Raw genomic sequence first — 10,306 nt, forward strand, 5'->3', positions numbered from 1 at the left:
GGGAATATCTTCTCATTAACCAAAGTGGTAAGTTGACCAAGTTGTACTTCAAGGTCATTGATGGAGGCTTGCTGATTCTTTATTAATGCTTGCTGATCTATCATCATTGCGTGATGATTCTTCATTATAGTTCTTTGTTCTTCCATTGCAGCGTCAGTAGCATCATGTCTTTTTTCTGAAGCTTCCATGAATTTCATCAACATGGTCTCTAATTCTGATTTCTTCTCAACTAGTGGTTGCTCTCTTTGGTAGAAGCCCCTGCCAGTTTGCCTAAATTTCTCTTCTTTTTGCTTCTTGTATTCTTCGTAAGGCAGCCACTCTTTCTTTGGTTTTCTCCAATCTTCATCATACTTGTCCCCACTTGAGTAGCAAACTTGAGCTTTCTTGTTTCCATATTCATCCAAGTTGCAATCTTTTGTCAAATGTGGGCCACTACATCTCTCGCAACCAAATCGAATTGCATGAATTGATTGGTCCATTTGGGTCAATCTTCTATCCATAGTGCAAAGCATTGCCATCACAATAGCCATCTCTTCAGTTTGTGCACCTCCACTGCCTTTTATTCCATCGCGTCCTAGGTTGTGATACTCACGAGAGTGCTTTGAAAATTCTTCAACCAGCTCCTTGGCCTGAATTGGGTTCTTCTTTGTTAGTGGTCCTTGCGAATCAAGGAGTTGTCTAGTCATGACATTCACCCCATCATAAAATATCGGCATCTCCTACTGAATATTGAGGTCATGTTGAGGACAATTCCTTAACAACCCCTTGTAGCGTTCCCAGGCCTCGTATAATGACTCCCCCGTATTTTGCTCAAAGTTGGCAATTGCCTTCTTGAGTTTAGAGATTTTGGAGGGTGGGCAAAATTGATCTAGAAATCTCTCATGCAATTGAGCCCATGTGGTGATTGTACCAGATGGGAGTGCCTTCAACCAGTCTTTTGCTGCTCCCTTGAAAGTGACTGGTAGCATCCTTAGCAAAGCTGTCTCCCTTGGGATATTGGGAGTATTAAAATAATCTGCAATATCGTTCACCTCGTCTAAATGTTTGAAAGCATCCTCGTGATCCTTCCCGTAGAATGGGATATCCTTAAGTGCAGTAAGGATATGTCCCTTTAACTCGAATGTGGCATTGGAAGGTATCGCAGGATGTATTAAACCCGGCCCCACATCATCTCGAATGCGCTTCTTGTAATCCCCCATGGCCATCTCATCAATGTTCGCCATTTCGTTCTCCGGCTCGTTCTCGGGTTCACTCGTATAAAGTCCAAATTCTTTTTCTGATTCGTATTCTTGATCGAAAACTTCAAAATTGCTCTTTGAGGCTGAACTCGATTCTCTTGTTTTCTTTCCTGACTTCCTTGAAAAGGCTAATTTCAGTTCTTGTAAAGGTGTCTTCTTTGGCGTTTGATCTTCCTTCGCGTTCTTGTTCTTATTTTTGTGAAGGGCTGACTCCGGATCTTCAAGTGGTGGCACCAAAGGTGTGTTAGAGCCTCTGGTCATGAACTCCTGCAAACTAAACAAAATAAAAACGTAAAACTGTACTAAAATAGAAAAATAAACTAAAAACTAAAGAAAACTAAAAATCACAGTTCTCACGTCGTGAGACTATATGCTCACGTCGTGAGTCCTGTAACAGAGGAAAAAAAAAATCAAACCTTGCTGGAAAATTAACTTTTTGCAGGTTTTATCCCACAAAAAGGATCGGTTAACCTAAAGCAAATAAATAAATAATAAACTAAGTCGTTCCCCGACAACGGCGCCAAAAACTTGATGTGCACAAAAGTACCCACTAATTTTAATATTTATATCCTAACAAAGTTAGACTAACTATGCACCTATAGGCAGTGTACCTAGTCCGATTATAGTATAGCTTGGGTAAGTCGGGTGTCGATCACAGGGAACGGTGTTACTAATTAATCTACTTGCTAGCAAATTAACCTAATTATTAACAAGTTTAAAAAGGGTTTTATCTGATTTTACAAGATCAGACGAACTTAGCTCGAATTCAATCAATAAGTAAAAACACTATTGTTTAGTTCGAATCCACTTCGTCCTTATGGCTAGCTAATAGTTATGGATTATCAAGTTGGTTTTAATTATATTAGTAATTTAAGTCTAATTTTACCAATAATTAATTAATTCATGTAAAGCTATGTATGGTCACACACAATTAAACACAGAACCAATTATGAATATGAATATGCTATGTAAGATTTATTATGCAAACGCAATTATAGTCACAATATACGTTCTCTAGCATAGCTAAGTTTATTCACTTTAATTACTAACTAAGATTGGTCAATCCTAGCTCTAACAATTTAATGTTCACTAAATCATTAGGTAAACAAGTTCATGCAGTTAATGGTCACTAAGCTACACAGAACATGAAATTAAGCAACTAAAGAAACAAACACAAGCATGCTAGGTAATTATAAATTAAACACAAGCAATTTACCAACTAAATAAATCCATATAAAATTAAGCTATTCATAAGTTAGAAACTTCATCTAGCTAAACAAGAGTAGCTAGATTCAGCTGCTCATAATAGCAACTAACACACTAACATAAATCAAAGTATAAGGAAACATGTTCAATAGTATCAAATAAGTGAACTAAATTATGGACCTTCACTCTTTTGTTGTTGAAAACCTTTTTCCAAGACCTTTCTTCTGCTAAAAATCGTCTCCTGGAACCTCTTTCTTCTGCCAAAAGTCCTCAAAGTCGTAGGGATCAAGGATATATATAGTTTTGAATTTTGCCTGATTCACCTCGTGAATTTTTAAGATTCAACTCATGAATACGTAAATATTCGTATACAACACGGATTCCTGATCCGCAATGTTTATCTTCTAGAAGGCTACACTCACCTCGTGAGTACGCATTTTTCTGATTTTCTTGTCTTTCAAGCCTTCAACCTCCAAAGTTCCATTCTTTAACGCTTTTAGTCCTTTTCTTCAAAATGTCTTCTTTTTGGCTGCAAAATATAATTTAACCTTATAAGTACCATTATTCTATGCAAATGACCAAAATATATATAAAAATGTACTTAAATATTGCCTAAAAATATGTATAAATATGACAATATCAAAGACCAAAGCAGGAAAAGAGTTCACTAAAAACGTACCTAATCACAGGTACAACAGATAAACATACAACAGATATAGTAAATGAGATAAAGGACAGAAACATACCAGCAACCACGTCCGGTGCTGCCTTGGCCTCCTCGACCGTAAGCTGAAAGGCGCGCCCCTGAGCCTTCAGGGGCTCTGCCCTACCCTGTCTCCCATCGGTAATCCTCAGTGTAGCTGGCGCTGGAGCCTTCGTCGGCTTGGCCGGCAGCTGTGGACAGTTGGTCTTCACGTGACCAACCTGATGACAATGATAGCATATCCTCATATCCGAGGCAGGGGCAGACTGACGACAGTCCCTAGCAAAATGCCCCTCCTTGCCACACCTGTGGCGCCCGCTACTAGATCGACAAGCTCTAGTATGACCCTTGCCGCACTTTCCACAAGTGTGGCCCTGCTGACCCCCGGTCCTAGAATCAGCGGTCTTAGACCGCTTCGGCGCTGGCTGCGACTACACCGGGGCCGGCCACTGCTCCCTCAACTGTAGCTCGATCTCCAACTCACGCCGCCTAGCGGCCTCCTGTAACTACAATAGAGTATCACATCGCTGTGTGGCAACAAATTGTCGAATATCAGTCTTGAGCATGCTCAGATAACATGTCATCTGGGCCTGCTCAGACGCGAACTCAGGGCAGAACATCGCCCTCTCAGTAAACATGCAGGTGATCTCCGTCACCGTCTCTCCATCCTGTCTAAGACTCAAAAATTCCTGTGCCAAACGTTCCCGCTCGACCCGTGGAATGTAACGGGCGCGGAACATGTCCCAGAACTGTTCCCAAGTAACCGCAGCTCTCTGCTCATCCGTGTATGACCCTGTCGTCAGTCTCCACCAGTCCTTGGCCCCGAGCCTCAGCATGTTCAGGGCGCACCTGACCTTCTGGTCAGTAGGACATGAACACGTAAAGAAACAACCCTCCACGTCGGATAACCACCTCATGGCTCGAATAGGGTCCTGTGTACCATCGAATGTCGGGGGCTTCGTGTTATCGAAGTCCCGGTACTGGAAACCCCTACTGACTCCTCCCCCTGCCGCTGATACAGCTGATGCAGCTGCTGCGGCGGCTGTCTCTGCAAGGGCCGCATAACGCTCATCAAAGTACTCTACCATGGCGGTCTTAATCGACCCAAACATCTCTGGTAACTGTTCCCGGAATCCAGCAGCAACCTCATCCTATAGGATCTCCTGAATCCTGGCATCCAACTCGTCCGTACCCATCTGTACCACCGGCTCAGGTGCTGTTGGCCCCTCCTGGCCTCCGTCCCCTGATCCTGATCCCGAACCGGATCCAGCCACAAAGCGCCTCATCATCACCATTCTGAAACATAGCACAAGATATCAGATAATCCATATAAATAACTGGGAGTCAACTCCCTACTAATCCCTAGGGATTGTGACTTACTTGACACGCGTATGGGTCCTGTGCTTTCAGTAGTACGGGCCCATACTACCTTCCATACCTACCCATATTTGCCTCAAGCATCACCACAATGCCCTAACTGAATACTTAACATGGAAAGCGCTCAATCCTCACTCTTAGAGGAAATGCTAAATATCTCATAACTGGCCTCCCGACCTCACACAACCCACCCGTCCATGAAACTTTCACCAACCTTGCAGCACTAGTGTATGCTAGTCATACATAACGCTGGACCCTATAAACTTTCGAATATCCAATCCTACCCTAAGCTCCCAATCAAACAAGAACATAACATAAGGCCAAATCAAACATTCTCAGGCTATAAGATCTTAGTTATGTATAGCCGTGATGCATACACTAAGCAACTACAGTAATTATGTCAATCCCATATAAAGATAACCCTAGGCTAGCAGGCATCATGTAATCAGGCAATTCTATCATGCAATTCCTGAAGATCCCTAGCCTAGTACTAACATGCTGTTTTAACATATCACATAATCAAATAACTGTATGGTATTTTGGGGATACTTACTGGCTCCGGTTGATCGTACATCCTGCATCCTCATTCGCTTATTTTGAAAATCGTTTAGAAATCATTTTGAAAACCTTTCCTTGATTTGAGACTGGATTCACACGTATGTTCCTCTAATTCACTCAAACCAAGGCTCTGATACCAACTTGTGACACCCAAAAATTCAAGCCAATTTAAACTTTTAAAAACATTTTAATCCATTAAGTCATTACATAGTTTGTTTTCAAAATATAGTTATCAGAGTATCCCAGTATCAAATCATAAAAGTCATAACAGCGAGAGGAGCGGTACGATCATGCCTTCGCCTTCCCGCGATCACCAGAGGTACCTGAAACAACAACTGAAACTGTAAGCCTGAAAGCTTAGTGAGCTATCCCCCAAAATACCAACCACAAAACCATGCCATATAAACATATAACCAAACAACAAGCATAATGAGCCTTCAGCCTGACTGGACCACCTCGCAGGCCTTCAGTCTATCTGGACCGCTCTCCGAGCCTTCGGCACGTCTGGACCGCCTCGCGGGGCCTTCAGCCTATCCGGACCGCTCGTCGGGCCTTCGGTCTGACTATCATACCCTCTTGGGTTTTTGTAGTCTATCCGGACCGCCCTGGGTATGTTGGCCTTCAACACAAAGCAGGACCGCCTCAACCCAACACCCAAATCAAACAACATGTGCATATACATTCATAGGCTATCATAATAACAGACAAACCAATCTAACAGATCAAATAGCATAGCAACGTCCTAAACCAGGACACCGACCTACCCAGGTCATATCATAGCATAATCATGTAACTAGGATATCGACTGAACCCGATCACTAAACATAAGCATATCACCATCCTAACTAACAGGATGCGAAACAATGCATATATTATGTAATAATCAAAATACAAATCCATAAGGGTCGGCCTTGGTGCCTTAGACCCTGTTGATATAGTGAGGATAACTCACTTTGCAACTGACATCTGAAACTAGAAAGCTCAACTCCCGGATCACCAACACGAACTCCACCACCTATAGTTACCATAAAACCCTTTTTCATAAATCTCCGAATTACCAGAATACCCTCAGAAGTCAACTGGTCAACCCTTGGTCCAAGTCAAAGTCCACAGTCAAAGTCAACAGTCCATGTTGACTCGACTCGTCGAGTGCAGTTCACCAACTCGTCGAGTCCTTCCTGAACTCGAGAAGTCGTGAAATCCTTGATTGGCTCGTCGAGTTACCCTTTAACTCGCCGAGTTCATACGTGTCCAAGAATTGGGAGAAACCCTAGCCGACTCGCTGAGTCTTCGAACGACTCGCCAAGTTCAAGGCAATCTTCAACGGACTCGCCGAGTTGTTCATCCAACTCGTCGAGTTTATGACCATCTTCAACGGGCTCGCCGAGTTGTTCATCCAACTCGCCGAGTCCTTGCAGACCTTTATCCATGCAGACGCTTTTTAAGCCATGGCAAGGTTCCAGATTACAGATCCAAGCTTCTAAGGCACGTTTATCACGTAAAGTTGCAAACTTTACGCACATGCAAGGCTCTAAAGGCCCTAAATGACCAATCTAAGCTTCCAATGGAGCTTTACACCTTGGGAGAGTCTCATCCTTGCACAAGCTGGAAACTTTATGGACTAAGAAGCCCAAGGGAGCTCAGTTCTGAAGTTACAACTTCAGATCTTAGCTTGCACACAAGAATAGCTTCCAATCATACCATGAAAACCCTAGGATTTGTCCAAAGAGGGGATCTAGAATGAAATGAGGTTAGGGTAACGATTTATACCTTCCAGAAGATGCCCAATAAGGTAGATTTCAGATCCCACAAGCTCCTTGCTTCTGAATACTTGCTCTCCAAGCTCCCTTCTCCACAAAATCCTCTTCCAAGCTCAAAAATACACAAATGGAACACACACACTCGATTAGGGTTTGAGAGGGACAAGAAGCAGTAAAAGGGGAGACTGGGGGAGGCCAATGATCCTTTAAATAGGGTGCTAAACCCCGAGATTTAGGGTTTCATCTGCCAGCTCCTACTCGTCGAGTCCCTTCTTGGACTCGGCGAGTAGGTCATTAAAATACGTGGACCAACCCGCTGCTACTCGACGAGTAGGGCAATCAACTCGTCGAGTAGCCCTTGAAATCAAGAAACTCACACATTAAATCAATACCTGAGAATCGGGGCGTTACATTTTGATTGGCCCACATTTATGCATACAATAACACAATAAATACTTTAAACACCTGAACCTATCTCTCTCTCTCTCTCTGTATATATATATATATATATATATATATATATATATATATATATATATAGAGAGAGAGAGAGATAGAGAGAGAGAGCTAGGTTCAGGTATTTAAAGTAATTATTGTGTTATTGTATGAATAAATGTAGGTAGTGACGAAGCTTGAACATTTGAGTCGGGGGGCCGAAAGTAAAATATATATAAAAATTGAAGAACAGGGGGGGCCGCAGTCAATTTTTTTTAGTTTTGGGTGTAATATGTAAAATCCTTAATAGTAATGGACTAGTTAAAAAAAATCAAGGGGGGTCACAGCCCCCCTTGCCCTTAAGAAGATCCGTCCATGAATGTAGGCCAATCATTTCAAAAGGGTAAATATGTAATCATACATTTAATTAATTATGGTAAATATATAAATCAATTAATATCTCTTTAATTTAGGAATATCAGTTTTAAAACCCAATTTCTAGTATATTACTGTTCACTGATCCGATTGTTCAAGCCCAAGTTTTTTTTCTTCACTTCCTCGTTCCAGTTACTTGTTTTTATCATCCATCGTCGACAATATTATCTTCCAATCCGGGTTTCTCATTCATGTTTCGATCAATTGATTTGTGTTTGAGATTCGATTGTTCATTGAGATGCATATGTTTTCTTCAATTTTCGATTTAATGTTTGATGACCGAATCTAAAAATCGATGGTGATCTTTTGGACATTCGAAAGTTCTTGTTTGCAAATCTAATCACATTGATCTTGCGTATACTTAATGTCACACCCCCGAACCAGACGGCGGAAACGTCCGAGGGCTCGTGTGACTAACAATTGAATAATCATCACAATGAATATACATGAATCATAACACGATCATCACCAACATTACATAATACAACTGGCATTGTTTACATCAAGTACATTGTTAAAAATACATAAGTTCACATTGTTAAAAGTACGATAAGTGCTGTTACATAAAACAAAACCCTACACACTTGCATATTTTCCACCTTAACGATTACCTGAGAATACAAGTTATTTTGAAAACGGTCAACATATATAATGTTGGTGAGTTCATAAGTATGTTTGAGTAAAAGTCTTTGTATCTTTCATAAAAACCTAGAAAATCCGATATTTTCTGAAAAATGTCTGAAAATGTTGTGGAAATCAAGTATAAATGCATGTGCGAATTTCATAGTTATAGTTTATAAAAGAGTAGTTTAGTTTCATTGTATTGTGAATAAATGATAAATGTATATGAATAATTTCCCTCAGAAAATCCGATATTTTCTAATTTATAACCATGTCTAGATTCTTGTATCGTTAAATAAGTTGTTCTGCATTGACACAATCGAAGAGTTTATCTTCGAAAGTTTACTTTTGGTATTGAATCCCTATATGAGCCGTTATAACCATGCATGATAATGACTAGGTCGCCCGTCTTTGTATTTTTCCAAATGTCGGTCTTGCTAAGGATGTTATCTCCCTAGACTGGCCTACTCTAGCTGTAGAAAACAGTTAAGGCGTGGGGGGTCACCCCGTATAGATCTATACACAAACTCCCGCTTTCCTACCAGGAAACTCTGATTATAACTACAGGCTACGATTGTACACTCAGAGGTGCCAACCGACAAGTCTCACTAGATTCTCAACCACTTTTTGTACTATGTATAATGTTTACGTATTTGTGAGATGTTTTTGTAAAACTTTACATTTTTGGTCCAATTTGAAAATAAATGATATTTTCACCTCTAAATTTGGTTTATTTACATTTATGACTCAAACTTTGACCAAATAACATTTAGTAGCCTTAAAACTTCATTTTTTTCGCAAATTGGGCCCAAAGGCCGTGAGGCCCAAAAGTTTGGCCCAATAAGCTTAAATTTTCATTTTTGACCATTTTGAAAGTATGTTTAGCATAAAAATACTTTTTTATACATGTAGGACCTGTTTGGCCCTTTTAAAAACATAATTTTCACTTTTTACCCATATCTTTTGTTTTCTTGACAATTTTGACATTTAAAAAGGTTTTTGTTAAATTCTTTTGTATCTTAAACATGTGTTCACTTTTAGCTTGATAATATGATGTATATAGTGTTGTAGTTCTTAGATCTTTGCTACATAATACTTAAAATTTCGAGATTCACTAAGATCTAACACATTTTTACCAAATAAGCTAAGAATTCACACAAAACATGCATATAACATATAGATCTACACATTTTACTTGCATTCTCCCCCAAAAATCATATGAAAACCGAAAACAAGGGGGTATGAACTCACCTTTGCTTTGATGTTTCGGTTTTGAAGAAGAAATGAAGAAGATTTTGGTCCTAACAAGCTTTCTTGAGTAGATTTCGAACTTAAGAAGTTCTAGGAAGCAAAATCACCAAAAACTTTTCTTAAAAGAGTGATCTAACTAGAGAATGGAGTTATAAACTTGGATGTGTAAAGACTTACCAAGAAGTGATGATTATCTTGTGAAAACCTTCTTGAAACACAAGCAATTTTCGAGATTTTTGATGGAAGGAGTAGGATGATCCTTGAGAGTGTTTGAGAGAATTTGATGTAGTGTGTGTGTGTGTGTTGTCTTCGGCCGAGAGTAGAAGATGAGAGGGGAAGGGAGATGGTGAAGTGACTAGCATGGATGTATAGAAGATCTTGGCATTGATACATGTTGGGCAATATGGAGGTGGCACTCCAAAGTCAACTCTTCTCCCATTTCACTTATTTTCCCTTTTTATTTATTTATACATGGGCCGATATTTTTGGGCCAAGAGAAAGGATGGAGTAGATTGGGCCCATTAACTTTAGCTAGGATATTTGGATCCTAAACATAAAATTTTTCGGCCCATTGGGCTCTTGGAAGCATTCACGGCCCAAAAAGAATGGGCTTGTGGCTCACTAATGGTTAATTGAATTAGTTATGGCCCAATAAGGCCCATTAGGGTTAAAATGAATCATTCTAGACCCAAATAGTCCAAAATGTTTTAGATTTATGAATT

The 10,306-nt window shown here is 40.2% G+C and overlaps 1 non-coding gene across 1 annotated transcript; it reads left to right on the plus strand.

Annotated features, from left to right (window-relative positions):
* The first annotated feature begins 732 nt into the window (after window positions 1–732).
* LOC145167939 (small nucleolar RNA R71) lies at window positions 733–839 on the plus strand. Its single transcript, XR_013741538.1, has one exon. It is a non-coding gene; the product is annotated as a small nucleolar RNA R71 (small nucleolar RNA).
* The last annotated feature ends 9,467 nt before the right edge of the window (window positions 840–10,306 follow it).

The sequence above is a fragment of the Lactuca virosa genome, chromosome 3 (genome assembly GCF_052849685.1).
Source record: "Lactuca virosa cultivar CGN04683 chromosome 3, Lactuca_virosa_CGN04683_v6, whole genome shotgun sequence".
In the NCBI taxonomy this organism is placed as follows: domain Eukaryota; kingdom Viridiplantae; phylum Streptophyta; class Magnoliopsida; order Asterales; family Asteraceae; genus Lactuca; species Lactuca virosa.